The sequence below is a fragment of the Crassostrea angulata genome, chromosome 9 (genome assembly GCF_025612915.1).
Source record: "Crassostrea angulata isolate pt1a10 chromosome 9, ASM2561291v2, whole genome shotgun sequence".
In the NCBI taxonomy this organism is placed as follows: Eukaryota; Metazoa; Mollusca; class Bivalvia; order Ostreida; family Ostreidae; genus Magallana; species Magallana angulata.
This window is the reverse complement of record NC_069119.1, coordinates 37,462,976-37,489,752: the sequence shown is the minus strand read 5'-3', so window position 1 is coordinate 37,489,752 and position 26,777 is coordinate 37,462,976. Positions and strand designations below refer to the sequence as shown.

Below are 26,777 nucleotides of genomic sequence, written 5' to 3'. Positions count from 1 at the left end.
TCGAAATTGGTTTAACTTTTACAATTTTTGCGGGAAACTCGGATGAAAAAAAAAACTTGCGACGGGGATATTGGTGAAGAGGTTAGCATTTCGAAAAGAAAACAATCTATCATCACCGACGTAATTCATTTCACGGATTAGATCTGTATGTTGTAATATCTACACTAACAGGTAAAGATGACTTGATGTGTTTTAACAACGAACTGTCACTGAACAGTCTAGACAGGACTCCCAAAACGGAGTTAACTCCCAAGTCTTTGGCTCCATCATGCATTGCGGTAAAATGGCGTTCCTAATGTAAACAACGTGCGAGTTATGTCCCTTAGTTCTAAATAAATCTCTAAAATTGGCCAAAAACACGACAAAAATTAATTCTAAACTTACAAAAACATTTCTGAACGTTTATGTGTCATATTAATGTCATATGTTCAAAACCGTTTACTTGTATTACGTAAGATTAATTTTTAAAATGAAAAATTTACCCAAAACTTCGATCACGCACAACTATAACTGTTTTGAAATAAATTTAACGCTTGGATATGTTTATTTATCATTGTTTGTTAAAAGTATAGTCTCATTTTAATCTTTTTCATGCTAAATTATCCAATTATCTTGAATAATTATGTATTTAACATGGTTTCCTAACATCGGAAACGCCGCGAGCGATTATAATTGTTTTGATGATAATTATCAGTTCACTTTAAAGAGTTATTGAATCTAGAGTGACAATTTGTTTCATTTTCTGGGCTTTCAAACAACCAACCCTATTTTTTAAATACCAAAAAGACGTTTTTAATCATCGCTAGAGCAACCAGTTTTTTTTTTTTTTAGTAATCGAAGCTTTTTTCGTTTACGCTCTTATTAATTTGTATGTTTGGTGATTTTAAATTGTAATACAATACGAAATAAGTAAAATTTAATGCAATTTACCTTTTATTAACGATTAAATTCCATGAAAAACACAAAAATATCACTTTTTAAGCATCGTCCAAACGTCCAACGTCGAAGAGAAATTACTTTCTTAAGTGCAAATAAACCCCTATTTCGTGCAAATACGATCGATTGTAAATTATATCCTGGGTCTTTTAAATGATGTTAGAAGTCTGCCAACACATGCAGCACTTTGCAAAACGATTTCTTGTTGACCCCATGTTTTCATCCTAAAAAAGCTATATTTTGTACCAGTGCGCATGCGTAGACTCCCAAAACGGAGTCCAAAATGCTTGCAGAAATTCACTTCCGTTGACTCCGTTTTGGGAGTCCGTCTAGACTGCTGAATGGAGGCCAATTTTGTTCCGTTCGAATTTCCTCAATTGTTTGATGACCAGTTTTAGAAACAGTTAAAGAGACTGTATCGTCCCTGATTATAATTACTAATTAAATTAGTGTTGTAACAAGTACTATATTAATAAATTCTATTTTCAGAAATTTAAAGTTATCAAATGAAATAGAACTTTCTGTCTAACCCAAAACAGCCTATCATAGCCCATTTGGGAGATAACGTTAAGTTCCAACCTGTTTATGTATATTTTGTCTATTGCAAAGAAATCAACAGCTTGTTCTTCTGAATAAATACAGCAAACTCCAGGCAAGCAGAATATGTCCAGGGTTTGACATTAACTTTTTTATTTACTAGACCAGTCGGGCTACTTCAGCAATTTCTCACTAGCCCTGACTCGTTAACCACTAGCCCTGACCAATATTGACAAAAATAAACTAAAAGTAATAAACATAAAATAATATGTAAACGGTGTGGCCGTTGGACCGAGCGCAGATTTAACACAGTGCAGTTTGATTTTTGTAGAATAAAATTTATTTGAAATGCACACAGTAGGATCCGCCTGGCAGTCGGGCTAGTATACAGATATTTAACCCGACCGGACCTATAGTTTACTAGACAAAGTCGGTCGGATGTGCCTTAGTGTTAAACCCTAATGTCAGAGAACAGCATCTTCTCAATCTTTCCATATGCCCCCCATGGAAGGAACCATCACAATTTGTGAACAAAATGGGGGTCTGGTCAACTTGTCAAGTAGTTCTAAACCATACAAAAAGGTACACAGTCAACTTGTCAAGTAGTTCTAAACCATACAAAAAGGTACATAGTCAACTTGTCAAGTATGTCTAAACCATACAAAAAGGTACACAGTCAACTTGTCAAGTAGTACTAAACCATACAAAAAGGTACACAGTCAACTTGTCAAGTAGTACTAAACCATACAAAAAGGTACACAGTCAACTTGTCAAGTAGTACTAAACCATACAAAAAGGTACACAGTCAACTTGTCAAGTAGTTCTAAACCATACAAAAAGGTACATAGTCAACTTGTCAAGTAGTTCTAAACCATACAAAAAGGTACACAGTCAACTTGTCAAGTACTCAAGTAGTTCTAAACCATACAAAAAGATACACAGTCAACTTATCAAGTAATTCTAAACAATACAAAAAGGTACACAGTCAACTTGTCAAGTAGTTCTAAACCATACAAAAAGGTACACAGTCAACTTGTCAAGTACTCAAGTAGTTCTAAACCATACAAAAAGGTACACAGTCAACTTGTCAAGTAATTCTAAACCATAAAAAAAGGTACACAGTCAACTTGTCAAGTAGTTCTAAACCATACAAAAAGGTACATAGTCAACTTGTCAAGTAGTTCTAAACCATACAAAAAGGTACACAGTGAACTTGTCAAGTAGTACTAAACCATACAAAAAGAAACACAGTCAACTTGTCAAGTAGTTCTAAACCATACAAAAAGGTACATAGTCAACTTGTCAAGTAGTTCTAAACCATACAAAAAGGTACACAGTCAACTTGTCAAGTACTCAAGTAGTTCTAAACCATACAAAAAGGTACACAGTCAACCTTTCAAGTAATTCTAAACCATACAAAAAGGTACACAGTCAACTTGTCAAGTAGTTCTAAACCATACAAAAAGGTACACATTCAACTTGTCAAGTAGCTCTAAACCATACAAAGAGGTAGATATTCAACTTGCCAAGTAGTTATAAACCACACAAAGAGGTACATAGTCAACTTGTCAAGTAATTCTAAACCATACAAAAAGGTACACAGTCAACTTGTCAAGTAGATCTTTAGCATACAAAAAGGTACACAGTCAACTTGTCAAGTAATTCTAAACCATACAAAAAGGTACATAGTCAACTTGTCAAGTAGATCTTTAGCATACAAAAAGGTACACAGTCAACTTGTCAAGTAGTTCTAAACCATACAAAAAGGTACACAGTCAACTTGTCAAGTAGTTCTAAACCATACAAAAAGGTACATAGTCAACTTGTCAAGTTGTTCTAAACCATACAAAAAGGTACACAGTCAACTTGTCAAGTAGTTCTAAACCATACAAAAAGGTACATAGTCAACTTGTCAAGTAGTTCTAAACCATACAAAAAGGTACACATTCAACTTGTCAAGTAGTTCTAAACCATACAAAAAGGTACATAGTCAACTTGTCAAGTAGTTCTAAACCATACAAAAAGGTACACAGTCAACTTGTCAAGTACTCAAGTAGTTCTAAACCATACAAAAAGGTACACAGTCAACTTGTCAAGTAATTCTAAACCATACAAAAAGGTACACAGTCAACTTGTCAAGTAATTCTAAACCATACAAAAAGGTACACAGTCAACTTGTCAAGTAGTTCTAAACCATACAAAAAGGTACACATTCAACTTGTCAAGTAGTTCTAAACCATACAAAAAGGTACATAGTCAACTTGTCAAGTAGTTCTAAACCATACAAAAAGGTACATAGTCAACTTGTCAAGTAATTCTAAACCATACAAAAAGGTACACAGTCAACTTGTCAAGTACTCAAGTAGTTCTAAACCATACAAAAAGGTACATAGTCAACTTGTCAAGTTGTTCTAAACCATACAAAAAGGTACACAGTCAACTTGTCAAGTAGTTCTAAACCATACAAAAAGGTACACAGTCAACTTGTCAAGTAGTTCTAAACCATACAAAAAGGTACACATTCAACTTGTCAAGTAGTTCTAAACCATACAAAAAGGTACATAGTCAACTTGTCAAGTAGTTCTAAACCATACAAAAAGGTACACAGTCAACTTGTCAAGTACTCAAGTAGTTCTAAACCATACAAAAAGGTACACAGTCAACTTGTCAAGTAATTCTAAACCATACAAAAAGGTACACAGTCAACTTGTCAAGTAGTTCTAAACCATACAAAAAGGTACACAGTCAACTTGTCAATTAATTCTAAACCATACAAAAAGGTACACAGTCAACTTGTCAAGTAGTTCTAAACCATACAAAAAGGTACACAGTCAACTTGTCAAGTAGTTCTAAACCATACAAAAAGGTACATAGTCAACTTGTCAAGTAGTTCTAAACCATACAAAAAGGTACATAGTCAACTTGTCAAGTAATTCTAAACCATACAAAAAGGTACACAGTCAACTTGTCAAGTACTCAAGTAGTTCTAAACCATACAAAAAGGTACACAGTCAACTTGTCAAGTAATTCTAAACAATACAAAAAGGTACACAGTCAACTTGTCAAGTAGTTCTAAACCATACAAAAAGGTACACAGTCAACTTGTCAAGTACTCAAGTAGTTCTAAACCATACAAAAAGGTACACAGTCAACTTTTCAAGTAATTCTAAACCATACAAAAAGGTACACAGTCAACTTGTCAAGTAGTTCTAAACCATACAAAAAGGTACACATTCAACTTGTCAAGTAGCTCTAAACCATACAAAGAGGTAGACATTCAACTTGCCAAGTAGTTATAAACCACACAAAGAGGTACATAGTCAACTTGTCAAGTAATTCTAAACCATACAAAAAGGTACACAGTCAACTTGTCAAGTAGATCTTTAGCATACAAAAAGGTACACAGTCAACTTGTCAAGTAATTCTAAACCATACAAAAAGGTACATAGTCAACTTGTCAAGTAGATCTTTAGCATACAAAAAGGTACACAGTCAACTTGTCAAGTAGTTCTAAACCATACAAAAAGGTACACAGTCAACTTGTCAAGTAGTTCTAAACCATACAAAAAGGTACACAGTGAACTTGTCAAGTAGTACTAAACCATACAAAAAGAAACACAGTCAACTTGTCAAGTAGTTCTAAACCATACAAAAAGGTACATAGTCAACTTGTCAAGTAGTTCTAAACCATACAAAAAGGTACACAGTCAACTTGTCAAGTACTCAAGTAGTTCTAAACCATACAAAAAGGTACACAGTCAACTTTTCAAGTAATTCTAAACCATACAAAAAGGTACACAGTCAACTTGTCAAGTAGTTCTAAACCATACAAAAAGGTACACATTCAACTTGTCAAGTAGCTCTAAACCATACAAAGAGGTAGACATTCAACTTGCCAAGTAGTTATAAACCACACAAAGAGGTACATAGTCAACTTGTCAAGTAATTCTAAACCATACAAAAAGGTACACAGTCAACTTGTCAAGTAGATCTTTAGCATACAAAAAGGTACACAGTCAACTTGTCAAGTAATTCTAAACCATACAAAAAGGTACATAGTCAACTTGTCAAGTAGATCTTTAGCATACAAAAAGGTACACAGTCAACTTGTCAAGTAGTTCTAAACCATACAAAAAGGTACACAGTCAACTTGTCAAGTAGTTCTAAACCATACAAAAAGGTACATAGTCAACTTGTCAAGTTGTTCTAAACCATACAAAAAGGTACACAGTCAACTTGTCAAGTAGTTTTAAACCATACAAAAAGGTACATAGTCAACTTGTCAAGTAGTTCTAAATCATACAAAAAGGTACACATTCAACTTGTCAAGTAGTTCTAAACCATACAAAAAGGTACATAGTCAACTTGTCAAGTAGTTCTAAACCATACAAAAAGGTAAACAGTCAACTTGTCAAGTACTCAAGTAGTTCTAAACCATACAAAAAGGTACACAGTCAACTTGTCAAGTAATTCTAAACCATACAAAAAGGTACACAGTCAACTTGTCAAGTAGTTCTAAACCATACAAAAAGGTACACAGTCAACTTGTCAAGTAATTCTAAACCATACAAAAAGGTACACAGTCAACTTGTCAAGTAGTTCTAAACCATACAAAAAGGTACACATTCAACTTGTCAAGTAGTTCAAAACCATACAAAAAGGTACATAGTCAACTTGTCAAGTAGTTCTAAACCATACAAAAAGGTACATAGTCAACTTGTCAAGTAATTCTAAACCATACAAAAAGGTACACAGTCAACTTGTCAAGTACTCGAGTAGTTCTAAACCATACAAAAAGGTACACAGTCAACTTGTCAAGTAATTCTAAACCATACAAAAAGGTACACAGTCGACTTGTCAAGTAGTTCTAAACCATACAAAAAGGTACACAGTCAACTTGTCAAGTACTCAAGTAGTTCTAAACCATACAAAAAGGTACACAGTCAACTTGTCAAGTAATTCTAAACCATACAAAAAGGTACACAGTCAACTTGTCAAGTAGTTCTAAACCATACAAAAAGGTACATAGTCAACTTGTCAAGTAGTTCTAAACCATACAAAAAGGTACACAGTCAACTTGTCAAGTAGTACTAAACCATACAAAAAGGTACACAGTCAACTTGTCAAGTAGTTCTAAACCATACAAAAAGGTACATAGTCAACTTGTCAAGTAGTTCTAAACCATACAAAAAGGTACACAGTCAACTTGTCAAGTACTCAAGTAGTTCTAAACCATACAAAAAGGTACACAGTCAACTTGTCAAGTAATTCTAAACCATACAAAAAGGTACACAGTCAACTTGTCAAGTAGTTCTAAACCATACAAAAAGGTACATAGTCAACTTGTCAAGTAGTTCTAAACCATACAAAAAGGTACACAGTCAACTTGTCAAGTAGTACTAAACCATACAAAAAGGTACACAGTCAACTTGTCAAGTAGTTCTAAACCATACAAAAAGGTACATAGTCAACTTGTCAAGTAGTTCTAAACCATACAAAATGGTACACAGTCAACTTGTCAAGTACTCAAGTAGTTCTAAACCATACAAAAAGGTACACAGTCAACTTGTCAAGTACTCAAGTAGTTCTAAACCATACAAAAAGGTACACAGTCAACTTGTCAAGTAGTTCTAAACCATACAAAAAGGTACACAGTCAACTTGTCAAGTAATTCTAAACCATACAAAAAGGTACACAGTCAACTTGTCAAGTAGTTCTAAACCATACAAAAAGGTACACATTCAACTTGTCAAGTAGTTCTAAACCATACAAAAAGGTACATAGTCAACTTGTCAAGTAGTTCTAAACCATACAAAAAGGTACATAGTCAACTTGTCAAGTAATTCTAAACCATACAAAAAGGTACACAGTCAACTTGTCAAGTACTCAAGTAGTTCTAAACCATACAAAAAGGTACACAGTCAACTTGTCAAGTAATTCTAAACCATACAAAAAGGTACATAGTCAACTTGTCAAGTAGTTCTAAACCATACAAAAAGGTACACAGTCAACTTGTCAAGTACTCAAGTAGTTCTAAACCATACAAAAAGGTACACAGTCAACTTGTCAAGTAATTCTAAACCATAAAAAAAGGTACACAGTCAACTTGTCAAGTAGTTCTAAACCATACAAAAAGGTACATAGTCAACTTGTCAAGTAGTTCTAAACCATACAAAAAGGTACACAGTGAACTTGTCAAGTAGTACTAAACCATACAAAAAGAAACACAGTCAACTTGTCAAGTAGTTCTAAACCATACAAAAAGGTACATAGTCAACTTGTCAAGTAGTTCTAAACCATACAAAAAGGTACACAGTCAACTTGTCAAGTAGCTCTAAACCATACAAAGAGGTAGACATTCAACTTGCCAAGTAGTTATAAACCACACAAAGAGGTACATAGTCAACTTGTCAAGTAATTCTAAACCATACAAAAAGGTACACAGTCAACTTGTCAAGTAGATCTTTAGCATACAAAAAGGTACACAGTCAACTTGTCAAGTAATTCTAAACCATACAAAAAGGTACATAGTCAACTTGTCAAGTAGATCTTTAGCATACAAAAAGGTACACAGTCAACTTGTCAAGTAGTTCTAAACCATACAAAAAGGTACACAGTCAACTTGTCAAGTAGTTCTAAACCATACAAAAAGGTACATAGTCAACTTGTCAAGTTGTTCTAAACCATACAAAAAGGTACACAGTCAACTTGTCAAGTAGTTTTAAACCATACAAAAAGGTACATAGTCAACTTGTCAAGTAGTTCTAAATCATACAAAAAGGTACACATTCAACTTGTCAAGTAGTTCTAAACCATACAAAAAGGTACATAGTCAACTTGTCAAGTAGTTCTAAACCATACAAAAAGGTAAACAGTCAACTTGTCAAGTACTCAAGTAGTTCTAAACCATACAAAAAGGTACACAGTCAACTTGTCAAGTAATTCTAAACCATACAAAAAGGTACACAGTCAACTTGTCAAGTAGTTCTAAACCATACAAAAAGGTACACAGTCAACTTGTCAAGTAATTCTAAACCATACAAAAAGGTACACAGTCAACTTGTCAAGTAGTTCTAAACCATACAAAAAGGTACACATTCAACTTGTCAAGTAGTTCTAAACCATACAAAAAGGTACATAGTCAACTTGTCAAGTAGTTCTAAACCATACAAAAAGGTACATAGTCAACTTGTCAAGTAATTCTAAACCATACAAAAAGGTACACAGTCAACTTGTCAAGTACTCGAGTAGTTCTAAACCATACAAAAAGGTACACAGTCAACTTGTCAAGTAATTCTAAACCATACAAAAAGGTACACAGTCGACTTGTCAAGTAGTTCTAAACCATACAAAAAGGTACACAGTCAACTTGTCAAGTACTCAAGTAGTTCTAAACCATACAAAAAGGTACACAGTCAACTTGTCAAGTAATTCTAAACCATACAAAAAGGTACACAGTCAACTTGTCAAGTAGTTCTAAACCATACAAAAAGGTACATAGTCAACTTGTCAAGTAGTTCTAAACCATACAAAAAGGTACACAGTCAACTTGTCAAGTAGTACTAAACCATACAAAAAGGTACACAGTCAACTTGTCAAGTAGTTCTAAACCATACAAAAAGGTACATAGTCAACTTGTCAAGTAGTTCTAAACCATACAAAAAGGTACACAGTCAACTTGTCAAGTACTCAAGTAGTTCTAAACCATACAAAAAGGTACACAGTCAACTTGTCAAGTAATTCTAAACCATACAAAAAGGTACACAGTCAACTTGTCAAGTAGTTCTAAACCATACAAAAAGGTACATAGTCAACTTGTCAAGTAGTTCTAAACCATACAAAAAGGTACACAGTCAACTTGTCAAGTAGTACTAAACCATACAAAAAGGTACACAGTCAACTTGTCAAGTAGTTCTAAACCATACAAAAAGGTACATAGTCAACTTGTCAAGTAGTTCTAAACCATACAAAAAGGTACAGAGTCAACTTGTCAAGTACTCAAGTAGTTCTAAACCATACAAAAAGGTACACAGTCAACTTGTCAAGTACTCAAGTAGTTCTAAACCATACAAAAAGGTACACAGTCAACTTGTCAAGTAGTTCTAAACCATACAAAAAGGTACACAGTCAACTTGTCAAGTAATTCTAAACCATACAAAAAGGTACACAGTCAACTTGTCAAGTAGTTCTAAACCATACAAAAAGGTACACATTCAACTTGTCAAGTAGTTCTAAACCATACAAAAAGGTACATAGTCAACTTGTCAAGTAGTTCTAAACCATACAAAAAGGTACATAGTCAACTTGTCAAGTAATTCTAAACCATACAAAAAGGTACACAGTCAACTTGTCAAGTACTCAAGTAGTTCTAAACCATACAAAAAGGTACACAGTCAACTTGTCAAGTAATTCTAAACAATACAAAAAGGTACTTAGTCAACTTGTCAAGTAGTTCTAAACCATACAAAAAGGTACACAGTCAACTTGTCAAGTACTCAAGTAGTTCTAAACCATACAAAAAGGTACACAGTCAACTTGTCAAGTAATTCTAAACCATAAAAAAAGGTACACAGTCAACTTGTCAAGTAGTTCTAAACCATACAAAAAGGTACATAGTCAACTTGTCAAGTAGTTCTAAACCATACAAAAAGGTACACAGTGAACTTGTCAAGTAGTACTAAACCATACAAAAAGAAACACAGTCAACTTGTCAAGTAGTTCTAAACCATACAAAAAGGTACATAGTCAACTTGTCAAGTAGTTCTAAACCATACAAAAAGGTACACAGTCAACTTGTCAAGTAGCTCTAAACCATACAAAGAGGTACACAGTCAACTTGCCAAGTAGTTATAAACCACACAAAGAGGTACATAGTCAACTTGTCAAGTAATTCTAAACCATACAAAAAGGTACACAGTCAACTTGTCAAGTAGATCTTTAGCATACAAAAAGGTACACAGTCAACTTGTCAAGTAATTCTAAACCATACAAAAAGGTACATAGTCAACTTGTCAAGTAGATCTTTAGCATACAAAAAGGTACACAGTCAACTTGTCAAGTAGTTCTAAACCATACAAAAAGGTACACAGTCAACTTGTCAAGTAGTTCTAAACCATACAAAAAGGTACATAGTCAACTTGTCAAGTTGTTCTAAACCATACAAAAAGGTACACAGTCAACTTGTCAAGTAGTTTTAAACCATACAAAAAGGTACATAGTCAACTTGTCAAGTAGTTCTAAACCATACAAAAAGGTACACATTCAACTTGTCAAGTAGTTCTAAACCATACAAAAAGGTACATAGTCAACTTGTCAAGTAGTTCTAAACCATACAAAAAGGTAAACAGTCAACTTGTCAAGTACTCAAGTAGTTCTAAACCATAAAAAAGGTACACAGTCAACTTGTCAAGTAATTCTAAACCATACAAAAAGGTACACAGTCAACTTGTCAAGTAGTTCTAAACCATACAAAAAGGTACACAGTCAACTTGTCAAGTAATTCTAAACCATACAAAAAGGTACACAGTCAACTTGTCAAGTAGTTCTAAACCATACAAAAAGGTACATAGTCAACTTGTCAAGTAGTTCTAAACCATACAAAAAGGTACATAGTCAACTTGTCAAGTAATTCTAAACCATACAAAAAGGTACACAGTCAACTTGTCAAGTACTCAAGTAGTTCTAAACCATACAAAAAGGTACACAGTCAACTTGTCAAGTACTCAAGTAGTTCTAAACCTGTAAAAAAGTTACAAAGTCAACTTGTCAAGTAATTCTAAACCATACAAAAAGGTACACAGTCAACTTGTCAAGTAGTTCTAAACCATACAAAAAGGTACATAGTCAACTTGTCAAGTAGTTCTAAACCATACAAAAAGGTACACAGTCAACTTGTCAAGTAGTACTAAACCATACAAAAAGGTACACAGTCAACTTGTCAAGTAGTTCTAAACCATACAAAAAGGTACATAGTCAACTTGTCAAGTAGTTCTAAACCATACAAAAAGGTACACAGTCAACTTGTCAAGTACTCAAGTAGTTCTAAACCATACAAAAAGGTACACAGTCAACTTGTCAAGTAATTCTAAACCATACAAAAAGGTACACAGTCAACTTGTCAAGTAGTTCTAAACCATACAAAAAGGTACATAGTCAACTTGTCAAGTAGTTCTAAACCATACAAAAAGGTACACAGTCAACTTGTCAAGTAGTACTAAACCATACAAAAAGGTACACAGTCAACTTGTCAAGTAGTTCTAAACCATACAAAAAGGTACATAGTCAACTTGTCAAGTAGTTCTAAACCATACAAAAAGGTACACAGTCAGCTTGTCAAGTACTCAAGTAGTTCTAAACCATACAAAAAGGTACACAGTCAACTTGTCAAGTAATTCTAAACCATACAAAAAGGTACACAGTCAACTTGTCAAGTAGTTCTAAACCATACAAAAAGGTACACAGTCAACTTGTCAAGTAGTTCTAAACCATACAAAAAGGTACACAGTCAACTTGTCAAGTACTCAAGTAGTTCTAAACCATACAAAAAGGTACACAGTCAACTTGTCAAGTAATTCTTAACCATACAAAAAGGTACACAGTCAACTTGTCAAGTAGTTCTAAACCATACAAAAAGGTACATAGTCAACTTGTCAAGTAGTTCTAAACCATACAAAAAGGTACACATTCAACTTGTCAAGTATGTCTAAACCATACAAAAAGGTACATAGTCAACTTGTCAAGTAGTTCTAAACCATACAAAAAGGTTCACAGTCAACTTGTCAAGTAGTACTAAACCATACAAAAAGGTACACAGTCAACTTGTCAAGTAGTTCTAAACCATACAAAAAGGTACATAGTCAACTTGTCAAGTAGTTCTAAACCATACAAAAAGGTACACAGTCAGCTTGTCAAGTACTCAAGTAGTTCTAAACCATACAAAAAGGTACACAGTCAACTTGTCAAGTAATTCTAAACCATACAAAAAGGTACACAGTCAACTTGTCAAGTAGTTCTAAACCATACAAAAAGGTACACAGTCAACTTGTCAAGTAGTTCTAAACCATACAAAAAGGTACACAGTCAACTTGTCAAGTAGATCTTTAGCATACAAAAAGGTACACAGTCAACTTGTCAAGTAGTTCTAAACCATACAAAAAGGTACACGGTCAACTTGTCAAGTAGTTCTAAACCATACAAAAAGGTACACAGTCAACTTGTCAAGTAGTTCTAAACCATACAAAAAGGTACACAGTCAACTTGTCAAGTATGTCTAAACCATACAAAAAGGTACACAGTCAACTTATCAAGTAGTTCTAAACCATACAAAAAGGTACACAGTCAACTTGTCAAGTAGGTCTAAACCATACAAAAAGGTACACAGTCAACTTGTCAAGTATGTCTAAACCATACAAAAAGGTACACAGTCAACTTGTCAAGTAGTTCTAAACCATACAAAAAGGTACACGGTCAACTTGTCAAGTAGTTCTAAAGTCTAAACTGTGTAAAAAGGAACATTTCAAATAATTCTAAACAGGTTCTTTAATTTTATACTAAGTTTCCTTGTTCTGAAGCGTATAAAAAGGTACCACATGGACTGCTCCTTGGTCAGCAGCTGGTCAGTACCTCATGGACTGGTCCTTGGTCAGTAGGGCCAGCAGAGACTTATCCTATCAGTCTTGTTAGGCTACTGTGATTCTTGTTTCCCTGTTAGTGTTTGAACTAGTGGTTCCTGATACCAAGAGGTTATAACATCTGAAATCACCAAATGCGCCCCTTGTTTATGGGGTCCAATGTTCGTGGGTAACTCTAGCCCTCTTGCCCTCAACTTTTTACATCCCCACGAACATATACACAACCATTTGTTCAATATTTATCAAAATTTTCCAGAATACACACCAATGAAATTATGTCCCCATGAACCAGGAACATTTTGGCTACCCCAAAAAATTGACCCCCAAAAATGATTCCACAGAATGTATCTACCGAATGCAGGTAGTATATTTATCCAACTGCATTTCCTGGATGTTCTGTTTAGAAATCAATTTTAAGATTTTTTGTTCCCACAGCCTCCTTCCTACCCAGAGGTTATGATTTCCGGGGGTGGATCAAGTAGTTTGACTCACCGAGAAAATGCCAAGTCAGCATTTCTGCCCCACAATGAGACGGTGTGGAAGAGAGCACTACACGCTTGGTAATGATTCTTACTTTGATCATTTATGTGTAACAGTATTCAAGCCTAGAGAGACAGACTAACAGACAAACAGACTAAGGTCTATTACAGTCTCTCTTACATGGTCTCTCAACAGAAGTTATGATAGCGAACCGTAGCATTGTGCGTCCGTTGTTTACTTGCCTTGACTGATTGCCTATTATGACGTCACTTTGTTTTGGAGTCGCAAAGATTTATTTACGTCACCGTTTACAAATCAACAAATTAGAGGGGATTATTTTGAAATAGAGGGAATGTTATCTAGATATTATTCCTAGCCGGTCAATATTAAAAAGATATTGACCGGTCAATATTTTTCGTACGAGCTATTACAATTATTGACCATTTGTCTATATAGAGTTATATAGTGAGAATATACTACTGAATATAACAAATATATGTATGACATACAAACCAATACTGTGCAAGTTGGAGAACAATAATGTACTTTTGTTGTGATGAGAACCTTTATAAAAGGCCTCTCAACATACAAATGGTTACAGTAGCCTGGGTAATGACCAAAAATCTTCAGCATGGACTGAAACTTGCTGCTCATATTTCACCGAATTCAATACAGATTACAGTATTTTTTGCTGTAGGTATGAGATGGGCTCTCCAGGTGTATTACTGTGGACTAGTGTATTTCTTGCTGTAGGTATGAGATGGGCTCTCCGGGTGTATTACTGTAGACTAGTGTATTTCTTGCTGTAGGTATGAGATGGGCTCTCCAGGTGTATTCGAGGAAATTGTCAACAGTAGCAGTGAAGGTGAGAAGTTTGAATATATTAAATTATGAATTCTTCTGAAGTTATTTTGTCCATATACTAATCAAGAAAAATATTGGGGGGAGGGTAGGGGGGTTTAATTTTTGGTAATTTTACTATCTGAGTTTGAACATTGATTAACTATTGTAAAATCCATGAAATCTAACACACACATGTATATATACATGACTGAGTTTTTCTACTTTTAATTTGATTCAGAAATTTTTTTTCGGGGGGGGGGGGTAATTTTAAATTATTAAATTTGAATTGTCCACATTGTCCTATATGCATATTGCATTAAAACATTATTCTGCTTACGTACATGTAAATACCACTATAAATGCACCTACCCATATATATTTTGAAATCAAAATCCAAAAATTTGTAATTTCAGAAAAATTGTTTTATGCTATGATAAATATTTGCACCTGCAGAAAAAAACCCCCAGTTGTTTATTCATAGAATCATTTTAACAAGAGCTTGGATTTGGGGTAAATATGTCAAACAGCAATGTGACGTAGGCCTGTCTATTTCATTGCTGGACACTCAGCCTTAGCTTTTTGAAATCCACACGATTTTGGCTTTTGAGCTAAGACTATGCAATCTAAGATCTATGCATGTTTTTTTCACTCGAAACCAGCCTCATTTTTAACTTGTTTTAATGCAAGAAAAGATTCAGTTACAATGTATGTCCTTTCGAAAGTCCAAGGTCTTGTTACAGAGGTTCTACTTTGAAAACTGATGTTAGCGTAGCATCCAGCCTCCATTGTTTTTTTCAGTCCCTGACTGGGTCGGTGTTGCTGCCAAGAAAACCTTGACCTTTGTTCGGTGGGCCAACTCCCTCCATGGTTCTATCTTCCCCCATCTCTCTGTGAGTATAGGACTAGAACGTGTGTAATACATGTACAGTATAGGACTAGAACACTTGTAATACATGTACAGTATAGGACTAGAACGTGTGTAATACATGTACACTAGGGAAGTCCTAGGGACCAATGGATTTACTTCATTATATCTGTAATTTGTTATATCCGTATAACGAATTCGTAATTACTATAGCGAATTCACTATATACATGTTTTCTTTCACCAGACTATAATTTTTGCTAATTAAGGCTTAGAATAAAAATACATTACTTTGATGCCTTTCATAATCGGATGGTGAATTGAAAAATTTGTGAAAAATAATAAATTCATTCAAACTATTATGTTAAATGGTAGTGCAAACTTTTTAATTTGTAAAGAAGTTTCTTTTAAAAGTGTTAATTTCGTTATTATTCACCTCTACGGGACTCAAAATCAGTTTGTTATATCCGTAAATTCGTTATATTCAAAAGCGTTTTAACCGTAAAATTTTGCAAAGATTTAATAAGAATTTTTACCAAGGACTTAAAAAAACTCCGTTTATATCTGAGAATTTGCTATATTCGTGTTTGTATTAAACAAGTTTCATTGTAGCTAGTATGTAGTGTGTTATTACTGTTTATGTAGCCTAAACTTGTTGAAATTTGAGAAAACATCTCTCAATTCTATCATGAACTGGTTAATGTTAAAATGATTTGACTGTCTTTCATAATCTTTGTTGGAAAAGTTGATATTTAAGTTTATGACTACAGTATTTGTTCTTTTTAAAGCTGTACTGTGAAAATATATACATATGCATTGCTGAATATATCCATGGTTACTGTTATATAGATGTCAAATGAAGAAATCATTACCAAGTTCTCGGACATTGTGAACTGGTAAGTCATTAACAGGCAAGGTCAATATATTATAAAAGGGCAATTTTTCAGATATTGTAAGTAGCAAGAACTGGTAGGGCCATATTGAATTAACTCAGAGTCTGCTCACGTCTATTCAAATGGTTCTGCCAGACCGGGAGTCTAATTTTATTGCCTTTTGAATAAAAAAAATAAGCTTTGAATTGATATTTTAGAAAAATTGGCAATTAAGGCTTTACTTGAAATATTGGAAGCATTGGGAAAACAAGATCAATTCAAGAACAAATTTTGTTTTATGTTAATTGGCATACGCAATAAAGATATGGACAAGATTTGCAAATGTTATGAACATGAACTTCTGTTATCATTAAATGTTTACATCTCTGTCGTTATCTAGGTCTAGGAGTCCTGTAAAAGCTTTTGCTTGGCATCCTCACACCCTCAAATTTGCTTATGCCCTTGGAGACGATTCCATCAAAGTGCATTCTGGGAAGAGTGACCTAGTGCCCACGCTCAAACACAAACTACAGAAGAACGTGGCAGACTTAGCGTGGCAGTGAGTGTTCAGAGCCTTTATCTCTGTGTTTCATGAAATTATATCTAGTTAATTAACTGATGTGCATATCTTTTACATTAGAGGATTGACAATACTATTAAAGGGGGGAATGTGACAATTTAGTAGGTTCAAAATTTCTTAATACTGAAAAATTGATATAGCTTAAAATTTCATTTTCTAGAGTGATATGGTGGGGGTTATTTTTGAAAATTTTGCCACAAGAAAACTCAAAATCTGCACACACTCTTAAATAGTACAAAATGACTGTGTCAAATGTTTGTCAGACTTACTTCGTTTCATTTAGACTTTTGAATTTGTTTGGTTTGGTTTCGTTTCGATTGGTTTTACTTTCGTTTCATTATGTTCGGTTTTGTATCGATTTCTTTTTTTCCTGGCAGTAGCCTGTCAGTCCTGTAATGTCTGTGTTGTGTTTTTAGGCCTCAGTCTGCCTCGGTCCTAGCAGTAGCCTGTCAGTCCTGTAATGTCTGTGTTGTGTTTTTAGGCCTCAGTCTGCCTCGGTCCTGACAGTAGCCTGTCTGTCCTGTAATGTCTGTGTTGTGTTTTTAGGCCTCAGTCTGCCTCGGTGCTGGCAGTAGCCTGTCAGTCCTGTGTTCTCATCTGGCACGTGGAGCCCACATCACTGGCCACCAGGTACTCATATCTCACCTGTACCTAGTTAGCTTAAATCTCTCCTTCTCAAATCTTACCTGTACATTTTGTACATACCTAATATACCTATATCTCACTTCAACATACCAGGTATGTTATACCTTAAATGTAAATACCAGGTATGTCTTTTACCTTTCAGACCGTCTACGAGTTCCTGCCAGGTGTTACAACAACAGAACCACGCCCCCGTCACCTGTCTGGCCTGGGACCCCAGCGGTCGCATCCTCCTGTCTGCCTCGCCGGTCGACACTTCTTTAATGGTTAGGATACAGTGTTTGTGACATTAATACTGATCTAGACAGTACATACAAGTATTTTTATCCTCCTCTCGGATGGTTAGGAAATTATGTAATATAAGTACAGTACAGTACTGACATTGTTAATGAATGTGTTTTAATGTTTAACTTTATTTAAAATTTTGAATTTAATCCCTGCTAAAACGATGCCATATTTAAAGTAGTTTTTAGTAGTGAACATTGGCAATGTAATTTTGTTTAGATACTTATGATACTTATTATTACCTATAAGGTTAGTTACTGACTCACTTCGGAAATATATTGGGTTGATCAATCTCATAGATGGCGAGGCAAAGCCGAGCCGTCTATGAGATTGATCAACCCAACATATTTCCGTAGTGCTCGCCCAATTTAACTCATTAAAACTCTTCAAAATTTTCATAATTTTCATCCTCACCTTTCAAATACTCTTTAAAAATTTTTGCTTCACCCATGTTTACTTACAATGTTTTGTTGCTATTCAATTTTAAATGTTTCCCCCTTTCCTCTGCAGAGATTTGAGCAAATTTCGACGTTGCTATTTTGTTCTGCTCCAGACAAAACAATGTGACGTCAATATTCTAAGGGCGACTACTCTAATTTTAAAGAATTTTAAAGAGCAACTACTCCAAATACTTTAAGAACTTACAGCATGTGGTTTATGTATCAAATACTACGAAATGTTGAAATGATTAAGCGAAGCGTCGGTTAATGATGGCCATATTGCCTAATATTATTTCTCACCGCATAAACATAGAGATATATGAGGCAATCACGTGCTATTTGTAAACCAATGAAAGTTTGACATTTCAGTCCAAGGGAAAACTATTATTAATAATGACCATGTGATGATTGAACAGCATATATAGTCAATATGAAATTGTTAATGTTACAGCACATATGTGATTTTGATCAAATTATAGGCAGATATTGATACTATATTACTTTAATTAACTATCAATCCACATTGTATGTTAATATTGTGATAACGTTGTAGGCTTGGGATGTCCCCATGGAGACGTGTGTTCCGCTTCGGCGGTTAGGAGGGGGTGGGGTCTCCCTCATCAGGTGGTCACCAGACGGATCCAAAGTCTTCTCAGCCACGCCTTCCCAGCTGTTCAGGTATTTGATGGGAATTCGTAGTGTCTCTATTTAAGTCCTAAGTTTTCTCTACTACTTTCTCAGCTGTAACTCCAGTGGAAGGTCTAAAACCAAAGTCCTTAAAATCTAAGGGCTTCATCGCGTCTTCTTCTTAAATATGTAATTCAAGGAAAGTTATTTGAAGGAGAACTAACCTTAGGCCAAATAAAAGTGCAAATGCCAGAACTTATGTCCTTATTGAAACTCAAAGTCTTGTCTGCCACTTCTTGGCTGTACAGGTAACTACAGGTACAGGTAACTGATGGGAATGCTCAGTGTCTCTATTGAAGTCCACAGTCCCTTCAGCTGTTCATGTAACTCCAGTGGAAATTCTAAAACGAAAGTCCTTTCAGCTGTTCATGTAACTCCAGTGGAAATTCTAAAACTAAAGTCCTTTAAGTCTGAGTTCTTCATTGTCACATCTTACTTTTAAGTAATTCAAGGAAAGTCTGAAGTTATTTTAGAGAAAACTTACCTTTGGCCAACAATTTTATACATGTAAGTGCTAATACCAGAACTAAAGTCCGTATTTTAATATTGAAACCAAAAGTCTTTCCTGCCACAACTTGTGGTCTGACCAGGTTATATCCCAGTGAGATTCCTTAGAGATGAAAGATGAAACTTAAACTTTTTATGTAAGACAGTACTGTATAATATATATACACAAGGAGGAATAAACTACAAACAGATTTGTGATATTTTTTTATAAATAGGGGTTGGTACGTGATCAAATCTTGTAGGCTTTATGGGATTTGATCATGTGACGAACCCATACTTATATCCCAATGCACAATTAAAAATGATACCTTATTTCTTCTACTGATTAAAACTACTAACTAAAAATATATTTTAGATCCAGTATATTTCATATTGAAACAGAGATTTCTTCTTTATACTGGTTATATTAAGACTTTGAATTTCAGGGTGTGGGAAACCAAACAATGGACGTGTGAGGTCTGGACCAAATGTACAAGTCGTTGTAAGGTAGTGTACAAGTCGTTGTAAGGTAGTGTACAAGTCCATGTAAGGTAGTGTACAAGTTGTTTTAAGGTAGAGTACATTAGTACAAGTCATTGTAAGGTACAGTACAAGTTTTTTTTTTAAGTAGTGTACAAGTCGTAACGTTATTTTAAACAACAAATGGAAGAGAGATGCTAAGGGGAGGTGAATCAGGTGAGCAAATTAAAGAGACAGGGGGGGAATCTATTCTCTCTCAGTTGCTTTGTACCATAAAGGCACAGGAGTCTGCTATAGGTAGGGGCATAATATATAGAATATCACACTTTTGTTTTGATCTCGGCCCTGGTATCAGACTGAGCGGTTGGTATTGGCTCAAGCCAGAAGGGCGCGGCCTGGACGATACCATCCGAGGGCTGATACCAGGGTCGAGATCAAAACAAAAGTGTGATGTTGTTTATATCATATTTCTAAAATCAAAGACTTTAATTCAAATTTAAATTCCAAATGAGGAATATAATGTATCATGAAGAAGCTATAGATTTTTTTTCGGATTTACAAAACTTGTTCGTTTTTATGTCTTTTTATATGTGTTAAAACTGTAAAAGTTGTCGGACTTTGTTGACAAACCATCGTCATTTGAAATACAGTAGAAGGGAATCTGTCATCTGAAATGAAGTACTATCTTCTAAAATTCAAAATTATCGAGAGATAAACCTCCCTCCTACGCAGCTTCGTTATGAGTCAAATTCTTCCCCTCAGATTCCATTCATAAAGATCCATACTGTTATAGCAACTAGAAAGTTGTTTGAGAACGTACATATATGTACATGTAAGCGCGTCCATTACTTTAACCCCTTAATTTTTACAGTCTAATCTCTGTTTTTCTAAGATTAAGTCTCGTTCCATCCTTCTCTATATCCTCCATAATTTAAACGTTGATTGATATTAAACAAGGGCACCGCTAAGCGGAGCATCCCCTCGCGACATGAGTTATTGTGTGTAGGGATGTATTATTTAGGAATGTATAGTTATGTTAATGATAAGACCACATTCAACTATCCCTACATTACTGCAAAAACTACATTTTCTTTACCTGTACTCGATCTAAATCCAAAAAATATCAAGTTGTTGATTTGAACTGCTTACTTTCACTTTGGTTTCAAAGAAGTGATTTATTCAGAAGCGGAAGATTGATAACTCTTACTCAGAGAGTTCGATTAATAACTCGTATACAAAGTTGGTTATGACATTGATTTAATGAAATAATAATTTATAATAGTATTAATGGTTTTGAAAGGCACATGCATTTTTTATTTTTTATTTTACAGAAGTGTGTGCAATCTATGATAAATATTTTTAGTTTTGAACGAATTTTTTCATAATGTATGCCCCCCCCCCCTCCTTTACAATGGTGTAATTTTATCTTAGTTTTTGCATTAGAAATTGACCTATTAATATGACATTGCATTTGTTTTAATCTTTTACAATGAGGCATACTTGTGCAAAGGTTAAGGAAATTCCATTGGAAGTTTTTTTTTAATTTACTAGAAAATTGAGATGAAGTGCACTCAAATATTTTGGGTTTGAAATCTGAACACTCTCCTATATCTCTATACAGAGCTTTATGGAGATAGATATATTAAAAAATTGGCCATGACCATTTAGCCCTGTTAGAAATATGCAATTTACCCCACAGTGCAAAGTGAGCTCAATTTAACTGCATAATGCATCGGGCTACTAATTACTAATTACAAAATTAATGAGTATAAATATGTATTCAAGAGTTATAACCCTAATGAAATGCATGTACATGTAACTCGTTTTCTCTCACAGGCGGCTTGTTGGAGTCATTTATTTTACAGAGATAGTTATAATCTAAAATTGGCCATGACTATCCAGCTCTATTAGCATGATTAGAAATATGTAATTTACTACCTGTATCATGCCTTTTGCTACTAGTGAAATATATGCACATGTACATGTAACTCTCTCTTTTGTTTTCTCTGACAGGCGGCGTGCTGGAGTCCTGATGGTAGAACCTTGCTGTTTGCAACAGAATCTGAACCAATCATATACTCTCTTACATTTTCCACCAGCATTGATGATACGAGCACTGTGATTGGTGGATCTCAGTCAGCTGTTGTGTCTGTCAGCTTGGCAGAGATGGATCTATCTACAGAGGATGGGAACATTGTAAGGTAAGAACAGTAACTCTTCCTTAGTCCCAGCAGAAACTCTGAGTTTTATCATAATGGCAAACAGATAGGTTTGGAAACATTTTCCAGTCATATATGGCATATTTTAGGGGGGGGGGTAATATTTTGCAGCAAAATATTGAACCTGAGTTATGAAAATTGCATGTTGTTTTGAACCCAGATTCAAAATTTTGCAGCTTTCAAAGTTTTATATGACTCCCATCTAGGAGGTTTCAATGATTCTCATCCCTTCATAACCAAATCGAGGATAAGCAGCGACCCTATGCGATATTGGCTGGGAGAAGAATTAACTTTAATACCATTCTGATTGTCACAAATAACTGAGAGTAATTTTCATCTGTTGCTGATTGTGACATCATTGGTTGTTTTTTTTTCAGGGTCGGGGGACTAGTGCAGAGCATGGTGATGGACCGACACGGAGAGAGACTGGCGGTCACACTACATGGTATGGTACAGAACCTTTTTACACTGGAGGTCATACTAGGTTTAAAACTTAAAGGCCATGAAAAAAAGCACCGTCTTTAAATTTACCTCATCAGTGTATCCCTCTCAATCAACTGAGTTGGGGCCCTAGATTGGATGTTAGAAAATAATTTACAATTGTTCACTTGTCCTGTGTATACCATGTCTAGCGCTCGTGACGATCGTGCAATTTACTTCTGTCTTTTCATCCATACCTTGACGGTAAAATCCAATGTCTATTAGCACAAATGAATCATCAAAGAAAGCATTTTATTGTTTATATTAACATCTTTCTTTAAGCCAATTGATAAATTGATTATGAAAATTAAGTAAAATTCACTAAATTACCGTTAATGTACGCAAGTACGTCAACTAAAAGAAACAGCCAAATCGCCTCCTGTGAGACTGAGAGTCTGCCGTCGTCATGATTATTTTGTGCAGTACGTGATTTTTCCTAGGTACCGTAGTTGTAGGACTCGACCAATCGATAAACTGGGCGTGTCAAGTTTGGTCCTGTCACTTTCTTGTCAGTTTCAGCCGCTGTAGATTTCGACCAATCAATAAACAGGGCGTGTAGATTTCAATCTGGCTCTTTCTATAGAGCTATGAATTAACTATAAGTTTCCGTAAGAAATAGAGGGAATAATACTTGGTAGATGTAAATATATAAATATGATAGTTTTCAAGATCATCAGAAATATATAATTAGAGCGTTTTAACATCCCATGTATATTGACATGTATACACAGGTGAGCGTGTTTTCCCTTAGGGCTCCACCCCCACCTGAACTTACCTGAGGTTAACCGACCAGTTGAAAACCCCGGTCTTTAAACAAGATATTTTCACTTGTTCTCATCAGAGTGTAAAAGAGAAGACCACATGCAATTTACAGCAAATTGTTGTTCTGATTTGCAGCTTAATTCTTTGTTCACATAAAACGTGTATAAGTACGCTGGTAGAGCTTGCAATGCTTCACTGATGTAGCTGTTGATGTAATAGTATTGTTGACATCATGGACACCATAGGGGTGGGTAACAAATGTTATAATGTATTGATGTCCTTGTTAATCTGTTTGTAGACGACAAGGAACAAGTGTTGCCGTACGTCGCCCTCTTCAGAACTCGAATTAACCCAATGCTGGAAATCACACCTTGGTGAGACCTCACAAATCTTTTCAAAAATTTATTATCTTTAATATCTCCCTCCCCCCCCCCCCCCCTAAGGAAAATGTTTCTTTCTTTACCAGGTTCAGTGGCATTCATTTCATTACGTCAAATTCTGTCGTCACAATGATGAATTTTACTGCCATTTTGATATCAAAAAATTGGAATGACTTTAGTGGTTTAAAAAATTGAGTCATTTTCAATTATCTGGTGCAATCTTCCATTGGAAAAGAATGCCCCTTGAATTTTTCAGCTTGAAAAATAAAATAAAATGTTTTGTCTTATGATTTATTTTACAAATTTGGGTGTATTTCTAAGTCGCAGTTTGTTGCTTTGTCTTTCAGTGGCTTGATTCAGGGAGAGTCTGGGGAATACCCGCTACATGTGTCATTCCAACCCAGTTTTGACAAAGGGGCTCTCCTGTCCATTGTGAGTGTAAATTACAGGTTTAAAATCATGTAAATTAGAAATGTCTTGATTAATATGCAATTCTATAAAAAAATTACAAACTTTACTCTATTAGTAGATAATTTAATAATTTGCACAAATTCATACTTGTGACATTAGTAATGTTTTATTGGTAAAGATGCTGGTAAATGATTTGATTTTTACTGTATTCTATTTCTGCAATATAAAAATGATCAAGAAAATAGCGTAAAAAAGATCATTGCCTGAAAGATATATAGAGTAGTTTTATATGTGGAGACAAGGTACAGTCCCTGAAACGTTCTACTTTCCCATCTTGCCATGTGTTCACTGTGCACTTACAGTGTGTTAACCATGCATTCACTTACAGTGTGTTAACCATGGATTCACGTACAGTGTGTTAACCATGCATTCACTTACAGTGTGTTAACCATGCATTCACTTACAGTGTGTTAACCTTGCATTCACTTACAGTGTGTTAACCATGCATTCACGTACAGTGTGTTAACCATGCATTCACTTACAGTGTGTTAACCATGCATTCACATACAGTGTGTTAACCATGCATTCACTTACAGTGTGTTAACCATGCATTCACTTACAGTGTGTTAACCATGCATTCACTGGCACTCTTGGCTCCGCTCCGTTTGCACTCACAGTTCATAAAGCGCTCACCTTGTGCTCACCGTTCACTTATCATTCAGTCAGATAATATTATATTTAGGTTCATAACAAGACATACCTGTAGTTTAGATCTATTTGTTAATTTTCCTGATTACCAACGAAACACAATTTACGATTTACTTGGAGTCACTCCAAAAAAATCGTTCATCTTGCGTTAACATATTGTTTACTGTGCGTTCACATATTGTTTACCGTGTGTTCACCATTCACTTTGTGCTTCGTTTGCACTCTGCATTCACTCACTATTCATAAGCGCCAACCAGATTCCATTCAGCATGCGCCCACAGTGTGCTCACCATTCACTCAGAACGTTTCAGGGACTGATCCTCAGTACATGTATTTTGATTCTGATTATTTTAGATCTGGAGTTCTGGCGTGGTACGATACGTCCCTCTTTACTTCATTCCCAGTGAGGAGATTCAGAACGTTCAGCACAGACATGTAGCCCCTCCCTCCCTAAACGGACAGATCCTCTCTCCCATACCCTCACACTGACAGCGTCCAGTACAGAAACCCACCCTTAAGGAGCAGACTGATCCTCTATCCCATACCCTCACACTGACAGCGTCCAGTACAGAAACCCACCCTTAAGGAACAGAATGATCCTCTCTCCCATACCCTCACACTGACAGCGTCCAGTACAGAAACCCACCCTTAAGGAACAGATCCTCTCTCCCATACCCTCACACTGACAGCATCCAGTACAGAAACCCACCCTTAAGGAACAGATCCTTTATCCCATACCCTCACACTGATTACAGAGATTATATAGAATACTAGTGATAAAAACAGACAAAAATTCTTCCCTGTGTCATTTTACTGATACCGCTTGACAAACAGACTTATTGTATCCACCATATGCAACCACTGACCATGGTTACTACTGCACAGCTTGTCTCTTCTATTCCCATAGTGCAAGAACCGCAAGTTATTGCCATACAGTAGGTTGATTTATGACTAGAACATACAAACCGTGGTTCTAAACATGAAAAAAGAGAGAGAGAGAGAGAGAGAGAGTCCATTGTGTTACTCTCATAGTGAAACAAGCTAGGACCTATTTTGTATCCTTGTGACGTCTGGGTTTATATTCTCATCAAGCACATCAGACTGTATTCAACATGTCAGTAATTGAAGCAGTGGCATTTATTAACGAAAAAACTGTTTTGATAATTATGCACTTTGTTCTAAATCAACAATTTGCAGCAATATGATTCACATTATAATTCTTTATTACATACTTAGTAATTAAAAAAGTTTTTTTGCATATGTGATAAAGATGACATCCCAAAACTCATATCGTCCTCCGGGGCTGATACAGGTTATCAGCCCTAGGGCTGATACGGATCCGTATCTCACCCCTTGCCTTTTTTCCGTTTCGGCATTTGTGCATGTTTACAGAAGGAAACTAAAACATTTCTTACGTCAACATTTTTAAATGCAGTTGAACACTTCAGTTTTGGAGCAGTTAATTTTAAAACACAGGAAATTCCGGTTCAGTAGCTACATGTTTGGTAAAACAACAAGATCTCATATTTTATTTAATACATGTACAGACTACTTTCAAATAATATTTAAAATCAATTTGTTCAAGTTGATACCTTTTTAATTTTTTTATTACTAAGTATGTAATAAATTTAATAATAAATACCCTTTTCAATATCAAAGCCTGTATCAGCCCTCGACCAATATCATCCCTCGGGCCTTTGGCCCTCTAGCTGATATTGGAGTCTCGGGCTGTTAATACTGGCAGTGATATGGAAAAGGGTATGTATTATTCTCTATTTATATTGTGGAAATTTGTTTTTCTTTATAAATCAGTTTCAAATTTAGTTTGTATTGAATACATGTATATCTGATAGGTACAAAAAGTTTGTTATAGAAATAAAAAATAAATCAAATTCGTTTTAATGAATGACTGCATGGGGTTTAATTTTTTTCAAGATCTTCATAATTATATCAGACCATTGGACGAAAGATGAGGGTTCCCCAATGGTAGCAAAATTTGGAAGTACACAAGTCTACAAAGTTACCAAGTTTGATAAAATCAGATTAATGAAAAAA

General features: G+C 35.1%; 1 long non-coding RNA gene and 1 pseudogene across 1 annotated transcript; one reads left to right on the top strand and one right to left on the bottom strand.

The window, feature by feature from the left end:
- Window positions 1-1,934: 1,934 nt before the first annotated feature.
- LOC128163639 (aladin-like) lies at window positions 1,935-26,628 on the top strand (annotated as a pseudogene).
- On the bottom strand, window positions 18,741-20,982 carry LOC128163645 (uncharacterized). The gene is made up of 3 exons (XR_008240844.1): window positions 20,859-20,982; window positions 18,961-19,137; window positions 18,741-18,870 (listed from the first exon to the last, which is right to left on the bottom strand). It is a non-coding gene; the product is annotated as an uncharacterized LOC128163645 (long non-coding RNA).
- Window positions 26,629-26,777: the final 149 nt, after the last annotated feature.